General features: G+C 42.6%; 1 protein-coding gene across 8 annotated transcripts in view; it reads left to right on the top strand.

Moving 5' to 3' along the window:
• Positions 1-12,362: 12,362 nt before the first annotated feature.
• SEMA6D (semaphorin 6D) overlaps positions 12,363-16,883 on the top strand; it is a 272,909-nt gene continuing 268,388 nt past the window's right edge. For all 8 annotated transcript variants that reach the window (XM_019533595.1, XM_019533601.1, XM_019533599.1 and 5 more), the window contains exon 1: positions 12,363-12,528. The gene's annotated coding sequence lies outside the window, so the exon portion shown is untranslated. The remainder of the gene's footprint in view (positions 12,529-16,883) is intronic.

The following is a 16,883-nucleotide window of genomic DNA, read 5'->3' on the forward strand; positions in this document are numbered from 1 at the left end:
AAACTTCCTTTGCTGCAACTTGAGACCATTGCTCCTTGTTCTGTCACTGTCACCACTAAGAGTCTAGTTTCATCCTCTTTGTACCCTTCAGGTAGTTAAAGGTTGCTTTGCCCCAATGTTCCCTCTGCTCTGCTCCCGGAGACCAGAAGCAGAGTGGAGAATTGTGTTTCCTTCCCATTCCCCAGAGCCTGGTTTGGGGAAGGTGCAGGGAATCTTTCTCCACTGCTCCACTCTCCTGGGGGGAAGGGTGGCACAGGCACTGTTCCCCATGCCTTCCCCAGACTAGGATCAGCCTGGTTTCAAGGAGGCATGAAGAGCAAAGGAGAAAGGGCAGCTCCAAAATGAACACCTGTTCACTCCTTTTGGAAACATTTCTATTGGTAAAAATTTCTGAGAAACCTCCACCAGTAGAAATGAGCACCTGTTTGTGGCCTGTGATTAGCAGTCTCTACAGGGGGAAAAAAAAATTGAATTGATTTATGGAATAGCAGTAGCCTCTCCTTGTCAGGTTTTTGGGGGCCCTTGACAGAGCAAAGTGAAGATGTAGGTGTTTCTGAGACAAACCTACAGCTTCATTTTCCAAGGCAGACGATACTGCATCTAAAATGAATATTAAAATTATTTGAAAAGTCATATGCAAATTAATCCGCCCCTACTAAGCCTCATTTATGCGAGTAGTCTGTTTTGTTGTTGTTTTTTAAGGATTGCTTGTATAGCGGGATTCATTATTGCATCCTAAATTGTAAATATATTATTCAAGTTAGAGACTGTAGGACATCTAATAATGTATTTTTCTATGATTTTCCAAGTTCTTGCTGTCTATTCTTCTTTTGACACTTGTGTGCTATGTACTACTGCTTAAACACATCTATGTTCTGAAAAAACAGAAGAAAATGCGAAGTAATGAAATTTGTTGATTACAGATCTATTAGGAAAGTTAAGAGTGTAAGGGACCTCAGAAAAACTCTAACACTGTTAAGCAAATGGAAAGCATAGTACCAGGTGACATTGGGTAATGAAGATTGGTAGAAGCATTGGTAATGTTCATGTTGTTCATGTACTAATTAGCTATAACTCCTCAGAAAAATTGCTTAATTGCATTTGTAGAAAGCTTAGTGTAAATAACCAATTTTCTTGAAGATAATTTTATAGATAAGGATGAAGAACAGGATTTAAAAAATGAAACCAGAAGTCAGAGAATACTTTGCCATTATTCACAATAAAAGGTATTCCCTCACCTGGATTGCTGTGCTCAGTTCTGGGCATCCCTTTTAGCAGAAGTATTGGAGAGAAAGGATAAGAATTGCTGGAATGGAATTTGCTGCTAGGAGAGATCATTGTGGCAAGAAACTCTGTAGGATTCAAACACAGGATTAGACATTTCATTGTAAAATGAGAACACCTCTGGTTAGAAGAAATAGGATAAAACATTTATAAGAAATATATATTCTAGCTTTGGGGCAGAATTTAACCACTAACTGAAGGTGATTAGAAAGTGTCTTTTACTAGAGGCCAGTTACTCCACTATGAATTTTCTCTTGCCTTTTCTGATGTAATTAGTACTGGCCACTGTGGGAAGCAGGATAGGGAACAGATGAAACACTGATCTTAGCATGACAAATGAGGTGTGTAACTTTCTCCTTCCAATCCACAGAAAAATTATTGGTGCAGCAGTAATCTCTATACTGAAAAAACAACATTGTATTTGGTGTGTGCATGAATTAGCTTCTAGAAGCTAAAACTTTCAAAAACCAAATGTATTTATGTACATGTTCCTCAGTGTTGAAATTTCCATTATAATGAAGAAACTCTGTAAGGCAGCCTGCAATTCCTAGCTGATTGTGAAATCTCACTATGGCCTTAGTGTTTATCTTGCTGAACATCTTACAGAAGTGTAACCCTTCTGCTGGGCACCAGTCAGCAGCAACAAGGGCCAGGTTCAATTGTGGGGTACTAAATATATTTTACCTTGGCTTGAGCCCCCACCCAGACAACCTGAAAAACACTAAATAAATTGCTAGGAGGGATTGCTAGGAATTGCTATGTGTTCCATATAAACAAAAAAACCCTCCTCACAAGCAGTGTAAACACAAAAAGATCTTTTACAGAAGACAGAAAAACACCAAATGCAATTTAAAACACTACTAACTACAGAGTAAAGTATACAAGTGGCACACATTGGGCAAGACTTCATCCATACCCTGACAATCTGGGACATTGGGCTCCCCAACAGTGAGTAGACAATACAGTGGACAATGAGCTGAATATGATCCAGCAGTGTGCCCTTGTTGCAAAGAAGACTAATGGCATACCAGGCTGCATGAGTAGTTTTGTTGCCAGTAGGTCAAGGGAAGTGATTATTCCCCTCTATTCAGCACTGGTGAGGCCACATCTGGAGTACTGTGTCCAGTTTTGGTCCCCCCGACACAGAAGGGATGTGGACAAATTGGAGAGAGTCCAGTGAAGGGCAACAAAAATGGGTTGGGGCCTGGGGGACATGACTTATGAGGGAAGACTGAGGGAACTGGGCTTATGTAGTCTAGAGAAGAGAAGACCGAGAGGGGACTTAATAGCAGCCTTCAGCTACCTGAAGGGTGGTTTGAAAGAGGATGGAGTTGGACTGTTCTTAGTGGTGGCAGATGACAGAACAAGGAGCAATGGTAGTAAAACACTGGAACACATTACCCAGAGAGGTGATGGAAGCTATCCTTCTTTAGAGGTTTTCAAGACCTGGATAGACAAAGCTTTGGGTAAGATGATCTAGTTGGGGATGGTCCTGCTTTGAGCAGGGGGTTGGACTAGATCAGAGGTTCCCAACCACCAGGGGACTGGGAGCCATCATTTAGCAGCTCCAGGAGCAAAAGTGAGAGAACCTTAGTGAACTGTTCTTATATACCTGGTGTGACATCACCCAAGCCTTGTCCAATCAGCTTCCTCTGGCCAATGAAGCCAAAGGGTTTTACATCTGGGTTTTTCCCAGATACAGGCCCCAGCTTGCCACATGCTCAGCACATGGCCAGATCAACAGGGCCCATCTTACCCACATAAAAACACATGCCCACCCCCAAGTATATGTGTGATAGTTACAGAAGCTATAGCAAAAAATAGCTGTCTGTACAGAAAATAGTTTCAGTGTAAAGTCAGGGAAACTATCAAGTCTAGCTCTTAAGAAAAGGAAAAAATTAACCTTCTGCTGTCCTTCATGACAAGTTCCTGAGTAAAGCTTTTTACCACTCCCTGCAGCTTGCCAGCCAGTTATATTACTTGGAGTTGTATTTGGAACTCCAAGTTTGAATTTGGAACCTTAGAAATATCAAATGGTCTTAACCCAATAAGCCATGGCAAAAAAGTTTAGAGCTTTCCTGTATCTTTCTTTCCTAAACTATCTCAAGTTTTCAGAACATTTAGTCGGAGTGTGTAAAACTTGGTAAGTTTCTTATATATATGGCCAGATTCTCTGCCCTCATTGGTTTCCTTTGCCATTCCTGAATGGTACTAAAGGATTGCAATCTACCTACATCTGAGAAGATGCGAGTTCCTTTGGGAAGGAGAATTTTCAGCTGGCTTGTATACAAACAGTCTTCCCCCTATATCCTCATCTTTGCACAGGCCTTGGGCACATGACACAGTTTTGCCATCAGTAGTTCTGTCGATTTCCAACAGCCAGTGCCACTAAAGGTTTATGTCTGCTGTGCTACGATGCACTCAGAAAGAGGAGAGAACTGCTCACACCCCACTTACTTGTTGTCTTGTGCCAAGCCTGGTGAGGCAACTCTGAAGGCACCCTGTATAGTCACTCATGAGATACCTGTGGGCAGCATGCTTGAAAGCAGATGCATGGGAAACCTTGGTGTGGCTTCACTAGCACATTTCTTAATTTGACTTATGCAAATGGAAAAAGATTGTCAGGACGTAATTTAGGAGCACCTAAATCATGAGAGTACATGTATATAATGGTGCATATGACACCACTCTGCATCCTTACCATTAGTGTATGCACTGGATAGCAGCAAAGAAAAGCTTAATTTAAGATGAGATGTACTCGGGATGGCAGTTATCTATGTATTTAGGTGTCTGAGGGGCACTAGAGAGGTCTCATGACAAGGCTCCACCTTAGAAGGATAAAGTTCCCAATAATTGTTGCTGCTTGCTGTATTCTATACATTGTGAAGCAAGAAAGGAACTTTTCCCCAGGATGGCATTGGAGGGGAGAAACGATCCACTAATTTTGAAGTCTGACACAAGGTCTGTAAGTAGAACCTAGCATGGTGCTGTGAGGCAGTAGGAGGCCCTAACAGAGCACTTTAATGTTGTGCCTCAACTGTGTTGCCTGTGACTTTAAAACAGCACAACCTTGACAGGAGAAGGGGTGTGTAATCTACCTGCCCGTGTAGGTAGACATCCAAATTTGAAGCTGAAATTCAAAAATAAAGCTTTTCTTAGAGGTAACACAGTGGTAAAGTGCTTAACACTTAAGAGAACAAGTAGAAACAAAAAGAAGCTTCATGCAACTAATCAGGACTGCAATCCAAAATTTTGGGAGAAAGAAAACACAGTATTCCCTACTGACTGCAGGATGAATGAATAAGTAAAGACCCCTTAAACTTTACTGTTGATTATCTAGAGACATCTTATTAAACAATGCAGCACTTGAGACCCTTGGGCACTGATTTTCCTTTTGTTTTTTAAGTGTGTAAGGGGTGCTAAAGTCAAACTAGCTGGGCAGGGATATGCCATTGGCTCATTTTGGGAAGCAAAAAGAAAAATTGCATCATATAAGGAAGCTGTCATTGCTGTCCACTGAAGCTGTCCATTACTGTCCTGGGTGTTGAGCAATACCTGTGTCCAAGGAGGGGTAGTCAATACGTCTTTAGGTCACTATCTTCCTCCTTGCTATGGAGATTGGTTGTTACACCCTCAGGGTCTCATAAGGTTTCTCTCAATGTGCCCGTAGTCAGGGCTGGGTTAGCTGTTAGTGAAACATTAAGCTCCCTTGAAAAAAAGATGTTACAGGAGAGGCTTAAAACCATTCTTTCCATAGGACTATCCCTTGGCATATCTATTAGTGCCTAGTCAAAGATCTCTCATTCTCTTTTTGTATCCCTCTGCCTGCAGAAAACCAGCAATCTTTTTTTATGCATATCTGAGTTTAAGTTGCTTCAGACTGAGGCTTGGACAACCCTGGTCCCTAACAAAAAGAGGACCTACTTTCTGCCCCATGCAGAAGCACAAGATTGTGATCACATACTTGTTCTTGTTGTTAACCATGGAAGCTACATATGTTTGCTTCCAGGGACTAAACCTTTTTTTTTAAAACAAAGGAAGATTATAACAGGAGAAATGGGAATGTAGATGGGCTTTTTCTTGGTTTGCATTTTGGGCAGTGGAGTCCTGAGCACTAGAGGAATTGTGAGATTGCTGTTGGAGAGGATCACTACATGCTCTCTGGCTGCCGTTCATCAGTCACCTGGAGACGAGTTATTATTCAGCTAAAAGAAATCTAAGGGCTCCTATACACATGTGGGGAGGCTGCTCTGCTGCGCTGTAATTACTGCCCTCTAGCAGACCCCAGCATCATATGCATCAGTGTCCCTGTGCTGATGTGGGGCATTTTAAAACTTGTTCAATGAGCTTTAGTTCATAGCGCCCTGCTGCCATTTTTCAGCATGGGGACACAGATGCGTGTGACACTCCAGGCTCTTTTAATTAGCCTGGCTCTTGGAACTGCACTAATTAAGTGCCTCTCCCTCCCCCACCTCCCAGAGCATGTGTATGAACACCCGGAGGTTTTATTAGCCTAAGAGCACTTTGTGCAGATACCTGCATACTTCTGTTGACAGAACTGAACTTCAGTCAATACAACTTTCCAGGGCACAGGCCATAAAGAACACATTTGGGAAAATGCAATAGGGGCAGGGAGCTGCAGACCTGGCTCTACCCAGCTAGTTCACAGCTGATACCTAGTCCTCATGTGCACTATAGTTTGTTGTACATCAGAACAGCCATGAGAACTAGCCTGATAATTGAAGCGCACACTGGTTCCCTGACTGTTCCCACCCTTCCTCACCTAGCAGATTTTGGCTCAGGAAGGATTCTAAACTAGTTATTAATATAATATAGTAGAATGGATGCTTTCCAACTACTGTATTTACTCAATTAGAAGATGAGGTCACCCCCCCAAAATTTAACATGGGGGGGAAAGCCCCTCACCTTACAATAAAGCGTAAAAGGGGGGGGCAGTCTCCTGTCCTCCACATTGTTTCTCCTTCTCTCCCCTCTCCTCTGCCACACTTCTCCTTACTTTTGCTCTGTGCCAGCAGGCTCTGTCCTCACTGCAGTTTGGAGTATGTGCTCCAGCCCAGCCATGTAGTAGCAGTGATGGCTACACACTGCTGTTATGGGGCTGGTTTGGAGCTACGCTCCATGCCCAGGGATAGAGCCTGCTAGCTGAGACCAAAGATAAGGTCAGGGGAAGACACTTTGCTGGGGGTGTGGAGAAAGGAGGTGTGGAGACCTGAAGCTGTGGGAAGCAGAAGCAACATGGAGGCGGGTAACAGAGGAAGGGGGAGCCAGAGGCTGTAGTGGGGGAAGGCACAATGGGAGAGTGCCAGTGCACCCCCAAAATGGCCATGCTTGCTACTTATGTGATGGGCAGAGGGGGCAGGTGGGACCTCCAGTGCCCCCCCTTGCAAGCACCAGCTGATTGCTACAGCCACTTCCAGGCCAGCGCTTGCTCCCAGAAGCAGCTGCAGCCACTCCTGGAAGCAGCTGCAGCAATTGGCCATTGCGAGATTTCCCCTACCCCCCCATCTGCAGGATTGCCCACAGGGGACTGACCTCCCCCCTCCCCCCAGTCAGTGGGACTGGTTGCAGGAGGGGCACATACCCCCCCCCCCTGACTAAGGCGGCACCAGTTGCCCATGATGGGAGGTAAGTGGAGGGGGTGTCAGGCAATAAGGGGCAAGCTGCTTGCTTCTCAGTGCCTGCCCTACTGTCTCTACACTGCCTTCCCCTTTTCTGCCTGTCCCCCACCACCTCCCACTGCCTGCCCCACTATTGCCCCCCATGACCCATCCTACCATGTGTACCCCTACTGTTTCCTCCACTGTCTGTCCCCCCTACCACCTGTAGTAGTAGGGGTTGCTCATTTAGGATGACCCCCAATAATTAGATTCTACATATGGAAAATCTATAGATTTATTATAATTTTCCATGCATAAAATCTAATTATTGGGGGGATCATCTTATATTCCAGGTAATCTTGCATACAGGTAAATACTTTTGGTTTTCTTCCCTTTCACAGAATGCATAATTGCAGAACGCATTTGCACTAGTATGCAAGGAAGGGTGGCAGCGGTAGCAGGCAACAAATTCTGAACTGTAGGTAGGGGCTAATTAATGTCAGTAACTTCAAGAAGCAAAACTTTGGCCTACTTCTCTATATTCATACCTGTGGAACATGATAAGCTTCATCTTCTGATACTACACATTAGAAGAAGAGCGGCACTGAACCGCTGTATAACTATTATTCACAGCAGTCATATTTATTAGTGCTAGTCTGCCAGGCCCCTTTGCTGAATCAGCACTCCTAGAAGCAATACCTCCTAGGCAAATGACCGGAGTATTGCTTCCAGGAGTGCTGATTAAGCATACAAGGCACCCATAGCCCACAGACACAGCTGAGGAAAATTAGTTATAACACCTTTAAAAAAATATATTAAAAAAATACACTTCCCTTCTAGGAATCTCAGTGATCGGTTCCCACGAAGCCATCCTCTACTACCTCCGAAATGGGTTTCAGACCTAGAATAAGGCGAGAAGAATACCTTGCAGTTTGCCACAGCTTCTTTCAAGGAGCCAGTTTGTAACAAAGCTAACAGGAATACAGCATTTCTTTGCAGACTGAAAACTTGCTCACATGATAACTCATAAAACTATGCATAATAGTACTCTCTGGTGACTCTTCCCCCCCCCCACACACACACTTAACCCTTTAGTTTTGCCAAGGGCCTTTAGTGGGCCCTTGGCAAACAAACTCATGGGCCCTGGGCCAGTCAGGACCCCCTCTCCCCACCCTGGTGCTGCCGCCTGTGGGGGGCAGGGCTTGGAGTCACCACTGCTGCTATGGCAGCTGCTTCCTAGAGGGGAGGGGAGGGGAAGGGAGGTGGGTGGGACCATTCGCACCACTGCTGCAGATGGAAGGACTGGGCCCCCCTAGGCATGTGTCTAGTTTTCCTATGCATTAATCCGGCCCTGTCTGCCACAATAGTATTGTTTTAGTTGTTGAAAGCTGACAGTGTGCTTAGTGCAGTATAAAAAATTGACAAAAATATGCCCCTCTGCTAAGGCAGTTGCAATATACATCACTTCATGTGGGGGTGGAACAGCCTTTTTGCATTTGCCCATTACACGCAGGCATACAATTAATGTATGAACATCTTGATCCCACACAAGGCCCCATGCATAGTGCAAGTTGCCAGGTACTTTCAACCCTATACTAGACAACTAATCCACATTTTTGTGTGTGTGGTTTTTTTTAATGCTGTTTGCAAATTATATTTCCCACAGAAAGCATTTTATCCTCCACATGTTGGCTGCAGGCCATAGGTACTCAGTCTTTGAAGTGTTGCTTAGTGTTGGCACTGGCCTGCAATCAAGAAAGCACTCAGATGGGTGAGCAAGGCTGGAATCGCCAGTGGGGGAAGAAGGGAGGCTAAGGATGTGCAAGCAAAAGGTGTAGCACTTCCTGCTCACTGAGTTTAAGTTGCTGCTGTGCTGCAAGTATAAGGTCAGATATATGAATATACCAGAACTCCTGTTAGGCAAAAGGTGGGGCATGTGGCAATGAGACTGGCTGTATCCTTGTATTTTCAACATTGGGGTCACCTTAATTTGTTCTGAGCCAGACTATGATGGGCTAGCAGGACAAGTTATGTACAGTTCAGTGGCATGGATAGGCCGAGGAGTTGTTATAACCAGGGCCCTTTTTGCAGTCCAGCTGAGATCAGGATAGGTGTAGGAGCATATATCTCTATATGACAGTTATTGAGGTGTCCGGAAGGCTGTCATACCAAGGAATCTGCTCTGTCCTCTAGGACAGTAGAGGAGATAAATGTGTGGGGACAGCACAGGAAAGTCTGATTTAGCAGGGTTTTGTTTGGACATCCAAAACCTATGCCAAACAGAGGTTTTAAATAGTTGGGAGCGTTGAATTGTGTGAAGCTTATAAATTCAACAGGACTCCAGCCTGAAGGTAAACTGCAGAGCTAGTTAGGAATTTGACACCTACTGAATTTAGAAGATCTTGTGCTGTGGAGTTTAGGAGGCTGACGAGGCTGATGTGGGAAGCTTCTCCATAGCAGAGCTTCCAACAGTGAAAACCTATAGGCCATAATCTACTTCAAGTTGCTTAAACTTTAAGTTATTGGGAGTTTGGGAAATCAGAGCTGTGTTTTACTTCAAAATGAGGCAGATCACCTGCACGTGAGGTGGAAAGAACAGGAATCATCTAGTTCCTCAATGGAGAGCAGGAATAGTGCGGAAGTTCTCCGCCCTTCCCCCCACTCTCCCATTTACACCGTTCCGGATTAGTATTTACCAAATCTGATAATTTATGCCACTTTTTAATTTGCTCCATACACAAACTGAACAGTTTGTAAAGTACAGGTGTATTTATCTTGAAAACATCAACCTCCAAATAGTGTTGTTGCAAGAAATACAATTGGGAATGTTTCTTAGCTTCTGGATATGGAAGGATAATGCCAACCTTCTGGATCCTGCCCCTGTAGAATAATATGTCATCCTTGTCTTCCTTCTAGGAGCCCAGGGCACTCCACATCATATCCCAAACAAGGTGGGGATATGATAGATAAATCTAGCTGAAAGACCTAAGGCCTCCTCGTGCCTTTCTTGCAGCTTCAGAGGAAACATTAATTTTCCATAAGTGTATTGCAGCAAATCTGTCTTTAATATAATTTTCAATGTTCCAATAAAGCTCCTTGCCTTTCAGTTGGTTTCTGCCATAATCCCATATCACTGATGAGTTTAGACAATGACAAATGGCAAACTGTCTGACTCTGCCATGTTCTCTCACTCTTTCTCCCTTTAGCTACTTTGTTCACACTGGTAGTTCAGCATTCCTTTGCTAAGTACCCTGTAAAACTTTTGCTGTTTTTTTGTAATAAAAGTGTGATGGGCTAGTTTGGTCTTATCCAATTTGTATTATCCTGACATATTTTAGCTGCTGATGTTTCCAAATGAGAAACCTAGCAGTTGAGACTTTCCTCCTCACCCCCCACTCAAATCCTAAACTTTGGTGACACCTGAAAGTGTACTTAAAACTCTTAATTTTGTTATTACAAAATTAAGTCATAGTTGTTATCATTCAGCCACTTCTTTTCATCCTAGGCTGTGATCTTTGATTTTACTTCCTTCTGCTCTGTCTTTACATTTCCCCAGAAAAGCCATGATGAAAGCCACTGAACAGTCATTTCTCAGTCTCCTGCTCCCTTATCTTGATGCGGTCCCAACATCTTGGACTAAGGGGTAACCGCCATGTTGACAGCTGGCTGCCCTTTGTTTGGCTCCACCCATCAGTGCTGATTAAGGGAGTAGACCCTGGAGGGGGGGAGGGGCAGCTGCCATCTTGTCTGCCTCCCTCTTCATGTTGCCCCACCAGTCAATGTCGTCCTCTCCTGGGTGGCCTGTGAGGTCCACCGAGAAGGGAAGACTTAATAAAAACTTTTAAAAACTTTTCTTTTGCAGATTTTGCAGGCAACCCCATATTTTGTGGCTTCTGCAAAATCCACAAAACTGTGACTTAGGTAGGTCCCTACCTGTCGTTCCTAGTACGGAAAACCAGCAATAACCCAGGTCAATACATTTCACTGGGTGCATCTACACATGCAATTAATGTGATGCAATAAACTCTAGAGTGGTTCAAGCCAGAGTCAGTTGCTACCAGGTGTATAGTCTATACATGCCTCTGGGACAGCAGCAGTTTGACCCAGGGCAGAACAGGCACCTGGCTTGCTGTGCTGACTGGACACAATTTACACCCACAGTCACTGTTTACATGTGCATTTCAGTGCAGTAAAGTACTCCACCATAAGATAGTACTATTCCTGACAGTACTATACCAAGGCAGAGTTAATTAATTTACAGTGCCCTCATATTGGCACACTGTAGATGGTGATGCTTTTCTGTGGAGCTAATTAGTAATGCACATGTGTAGATGCACCCACTGTCTCCTCCTGTTTAAAATGTTCCCTGTTGCTGTGGAGCTATCACTTCCTGCTTTACCTTGTATAGCTCTTCCTTTTCCTGCTTTGCCTCTCTTTTCTTCTTCAAGTTTTTCAGCTGGCAAGACAAATAATAGAGGAACAGATTTGTATTCAGAAATTTCAGTCTCTGGTGGTTCTTGTATTTTTGGCTTCCCTGCTGGAGAAAAATGCTCGAAAGTGATGTGGTTTTGTTGCTTTGAGCAGTGTCCTAGGTACCAAGAAAATGCATGTGTAGTCACTGATTAGTTCCTACTAGGTAATTGAATTTGGATTTGTAGGAAATTTAGAAGGCTTTCAGGAATCGTAGTTGGTATTAAATTACTTTGAACATTAGGAATCCAAACTAGTGCAGCTGTCCATTCTTCATTACGAAAAACCTCCATAAGCACTATAGCATCTGAGAGGAGCTATTTTGTGGAAAACCATTAGAGGAAACTAATTTTTTTTCCTAATGCAATTTCCACTAATTTCTTAGCTGCTGGGCAGAAAAATAACATGAATCAAATTTTTATATGATCATGCTTAAAATCTGAAGTCAGAAGCCATTGCAAGCAAGCAACTTGAGAGAATTTTATACTACATGCTATCTTGCTTCCCACCACACATAATACGTACTCTGACTTAACAAAGAGAGAGGTGTTGTTCTCTTGTTTGTAGCAGAGAACGACACTATTTGTTTTGAAACAAAGAATTATTGGCCTGTGAAGACTGACTGGATGCCTTTAATTATTAAAATTGCTGCTGCTTTTTGTGTGTGGATCAGGAGATCTAAAGCATGAGCCCTTTTCCCCCATGTTTTATGCTTTTATCTATAATGAGAAGAATCAGGTGAATATACAAAAGCACACAAAAAAACTAAAGATGGCTATTGTGACAGAATTCTTCTTTCTTCATTGCAAATGGCATAGGTACACATTCTGCCTCCTGAACTTGCTCTCCATGTTCTTTCCATGAAGGAATGTTGAGGTCGTGGAAAGTAGCGTAATAAAGGGCAAGTACTTCATTTAATTTCATAGTAGTTTACTACAGAAATTAGTGCTTGTCTTCTCAAGGTTAATTTCTAATGTATTTTCCCCCCTCTCTACTCCTTACAGGACATGAGCACAGGTGAGAGACACAGTACCTAAGTCAATATTGCTCCAAAGGCATGTGTGTGCTGTAAAAACAGAGAAACAAGAGAGTGCAACATAAAGGCCCATAGTGGCTGAATGTGGGATTCCCACCAGGGGGAGAATGTAGTTCTCTGGTGAGTGGTGGTATTGTTATTGTTATTGTTGTTATTATTCTTATGATAATGATGATGTCCATTACTTGGGCAGAATGGCCTTCTATTCTCTAATACTACTAAAATACCTTCAGAGGTGGATTTAAATGGAATACAAGCACTGTGGTGTTAGCATAAACTAGAGGAAAGAGATGTCACTTATTTTCATTGAAAAAAGGGGTATGATTTCAAATACAGTCAAAACTTCCACTATTAAAAAAAAAAATGGAAATGGGTGCAAAGAATAAAACAGATTATAGGATTTGGAGTGAGGAAGAAGTATATTAGCACTGACTGTAAGGGTTGCTGTCTCTCTTCTGAAGTATTGATTGTAGGAAGAGGTGAGCCTATCCCAGATAATTGTTTGCTTGTAAGGAATGGCTCTTGGGACCAAAGTTGCAACTATTTTTATATTTATCACCTATATATCTACCTCGTAATGTCATGGCACTTGTCACTGTATTGGCTTGTCAAACACTGGTGTCATGAGATTAAATCATAATGCCATCATACTGTTTGCCATCACCTGAAACTGATCTTGATTCCTTCTAAACATCTGGGGCTAGGGACAGAAGCTATACATAAAGTGGTTTAAGTGTTCAGAAACTGGTTTAAGCCTGTAACAGAACAGCAGCTCAGTGTAGATAAACCACCCTCAAAAATGACTGAAACTGGTTATGAAACTTCTATCACAGACTCCTTCCTGGTTCAAGTTAAATCACAGGCCCCAGCATAGGCTGTGTGTTTACTGCTTCTTCTCGCTGCCCCTGAGGTCTCTGGGACTTGCAGTCCAGACCCACAGCAGCAGGGCTCTTCAGGGTTGCTCATTACTTCTTCTTCCTGCTTCCAGGTGCCTCTGGGATTTGTAGTCCACGATCACAGCCAGCAGGACTCCACGGGGTTGTTTCCTTCTGTTCAATACATGCTCACTTCAGAGAGAGAACTATTCTTGTTCAAGTTTTTATGAATTCAGTGTCATTACCTTTTTCCTCACTCACCCCCTCCTCAGTCTGGCAGGGCCTGCCACCCTCTCCCCCTAGTACCTCCCCTCTGGCAGACCCTCCAGCTAGCTCTAGGCTGGGGCTTGGCCATACCCCCTCTCTGGAACAGAGAGGGGGGAAAAGCCTTGGAGCTGGCAGGTTGGGAGGGAGTTGTGCTATAGTGCCCCCCAGCTTCCATCTTGAACCACTGAAAGAATATGCCTGCATTTCCCGAGTTAAAAGTGAATGTCTGTTTGCTTGCTTGCCAGTTCAATCTCTGCAGCTTAAACTAACTTGCAGAGACTGAACTGATTTTGACTATCTGTACTGAGCCCTGGTGCTGCAGTTTGGAATGCAGGTCTGCCCCAGAAGATTGGAGCAGTCCTGACAAAATCTGAAGTCTTTCTGTTAAGGTTTCCAAGAACAGAAAAACTCCAGCCTTCTGCAGATATAGATTTTCAGTTCTTTCTCAAATTGAAACAAACTGCCTAAGTATCACAGCAGATAATCTTTAAGAAGACAATCCCATTGTCTTTTTGGATGTAATTGTAATAAAATATAAAAAACAATTCTGCCACCTGATTTTCCAGTGTCTTACTCTGCAAATAATCATGTTAATTTTTATGGAAACACTTGCAGAAAAGGAGCGAGTAAGATGGCAAAATCAGGCACATAAATTAGACAATGCTGCCTGAGGGAGGGACATTAGAACTTAATTGGTACGATATTACCACATTGGTAAGTATCTTAAAGTAAATTTTCAAAGCATGGCAAAGGGTTTAACCACATATGTCATTCAAGTCAATGGAAGTCACAGAGATAAAACCCCTGTAGTAGTTCTTTGAAAATGTATCTCTTGGGTGTTTATTTCATCATCTAAAATATAGAGCATAATGGATAGTTGGTGCATGAATACAAAGTTTTAAGTCCCTCTAGGGACTCTGCTAACAGCATAAACCATGAGAGTGTATCTTAGTTGTTTATGAACAGAAGCAGAGTCCCAGGAGTGATATACAGCTATAAATTCACTCCAGTCTGTGGCTATCTATTGTTATTTGTAATAGAGAGCAATTTTCACTTAAAACCACTTCCTTGAAGAGCCTTAACTGAGGAGCTTCACCTGAAAATCAGATCTAGTAGATAAAAGCTTTGATGAAGAAAGGACTCTGTTTTCTATATCAGTAATCTTTGTATGTTTTTATCAAATTCATATGCTTGATTCAGTAAATCAGTACACAGATGGGCCGATGAACACATCGGGTTTGCAAGAATACACATAGACATTTTATTTACTTCATTAGGTGATCATCAAATATGTTGTTCTAATGCATTAACATTACATGTTTTTGAAGAATGTTTTATTGATGCCATAAGCCACAGTGGCTTATCTGACGCATTGTATCCAGTATCAGTAATACTACTGTTGATTTGTAGTATTAAAAGACTAGAGGATTTCATGAAAATTCAGTGTGTTTATTGGTTTAAAGTGGCAAAATGCTTCTTATTCAGGGATAAATGCCCCCCACCCCAACCCTATCCAAGCAAAGATGTGTCATAATATTTCGAAGGAAAAGCTCTTTCCAGGTCTGAAGATCTATTGCACAGGGACTGTCCAACTTCCAAGTGGCTGGTTGTTGCAAGCCTCTTAGGACACACGAGCAAGGAGGCCATATACCCTCCCTCCCACCCCTGCTGCACCCTGTGCCTCCCTGCTGCTCCATTCACCTCCACTGCTACATCCTGTTCTCAGGCACCCCTGCCATTGCAGCATGCTCCTGGGTGCCCATCTGCTGCACTGTACACCCCGCTGCCATACTCTGGCTCACCCTTAGCTCCCCTACTTCACTGAAGGCTACTCTGTTACTGTACTGTCAACCCTGGGTGGGGAGGGGGAGCCTGAAGCCCCTGGATGCTTCTGAATCTGGGGGAAACAGCAGCTGGGTGGGAAACTGTGAGCTGTAATTTTAATCCCTTGCAAGCCACCAGTTGGACAGCCCTTCACTATACCATATTTCAGAAGTAAATGTAGAAATTGATATAAAAATAAATAGAAAATAATGGTGTAGTGTCATTATGAGTCATCTAAAAAAGTAACATATGATTATTTTGATTACATTGTGTGTGTTGGTGAAGGCAGAAAGATATGATACATATATTCATTGTAGGTTGATAAACTATGTAGTCCAAACTCATAACAATTAGCTGTCAGTTGATATAGCTATTGTTGACTAGAGCAGAAAGCTGCAATATATATTCAAGTGTTGCATGAAAGAATAAGTGTTGTCTAACCAATCAGGTGATTGTGACAGCTAGTCAATAAGTTAGTAAGACAAGGGACCATAGGCAATCTTATAGTTCTCCACAGGATACCAATACTTTGAGTCATACAGAGATCTTAAGTAAGAGTCCTCTTAATTTTTGTTCTCATGGTGCAGTGATTTTTGGCTGAATGGATTCACCACTTTTTGCATTTGATAATGTTTCAGAAGGAGTTGGTTTTCCAGACTTGATAGTATATTTTATTTAAATTGTATACACATTGCTAAGAGCATAATGTTGCCCGACACATTATATTTGTTGTTAGCTTGTGGGAGTGTCTTTAATACTTTAACAATACAAGAGGGGACACCATACAAATACATCTAACTATAAGGAAAATTTTTACTTTCTCCCTTTTAGGAAACTTCTCTCTTTCCCCCCTCTTTTTTCTTCTTTTTCTCTTCTTCATTTTTTTCCACCCCTCCTTTTTTAAGTTGTCATATTGAACATGTGTTCATTTAAAGGGAGTGTTTGCATGCGTCTGTATAACAACTATTTCTTTCAGAGAAAAGAGGTACACATCATTTGTAATGACTCTTGTATTCAGTAATGGTTTTTATTGCACCTGTGACAACCAGAGTCTGTTATATTAGATATACCTCATATTAAGATATTCTGTATGTCCTTGTACACCCTAGGTCAGCCCCAGGTATAGAAGCACAATGCTAGGAAGGAACAGTATGATGATCCAACCCTAGAGATATGGTTGCCATGTGTTTAGGGCAAAAGCATCAAGTGAAGCATTTGTGAGCTACTCCAAAGCATTTTAGAACCTGGTTTTCCTCATTCTCAGTCAAATGTACTCTCTGCTAGTCCATGATGTTGTCAGAGTACGAAACAAAGGGCTCCTGCTCCTCTTTATCTTATCCTTTAATCAGCTATTTTCAGCCTCATTCCTTTTCAACCTTTCCCAATTTCAGTACTGAAGATGCATTTTTTTTTTGGGGGGGGGGGGAGTAGTTAGTGTCTTCCTTCTACTTGTAGCTGTAGTTCATTACCTTAAAAAACAAACGAACAAACAAAAAAAGAACCTTTACC

The sequence above is a fragment of the Crocodylus porosus genome, unplaced genomic scaffold, assembly GCF_001723895.1.
Source record: "Crocodylus porosus isolate Cpor-Errol unplaced genomic scaffold, CroPor_comp1, whole genome shotgun sequence".
Classification (NCBI taxonomy): domain Eukaryota; kingdom Metazoa; phylum Chordata; order Crocodylia; family Crocodylidae; genus Crocodylus; species Crocodylus porosus.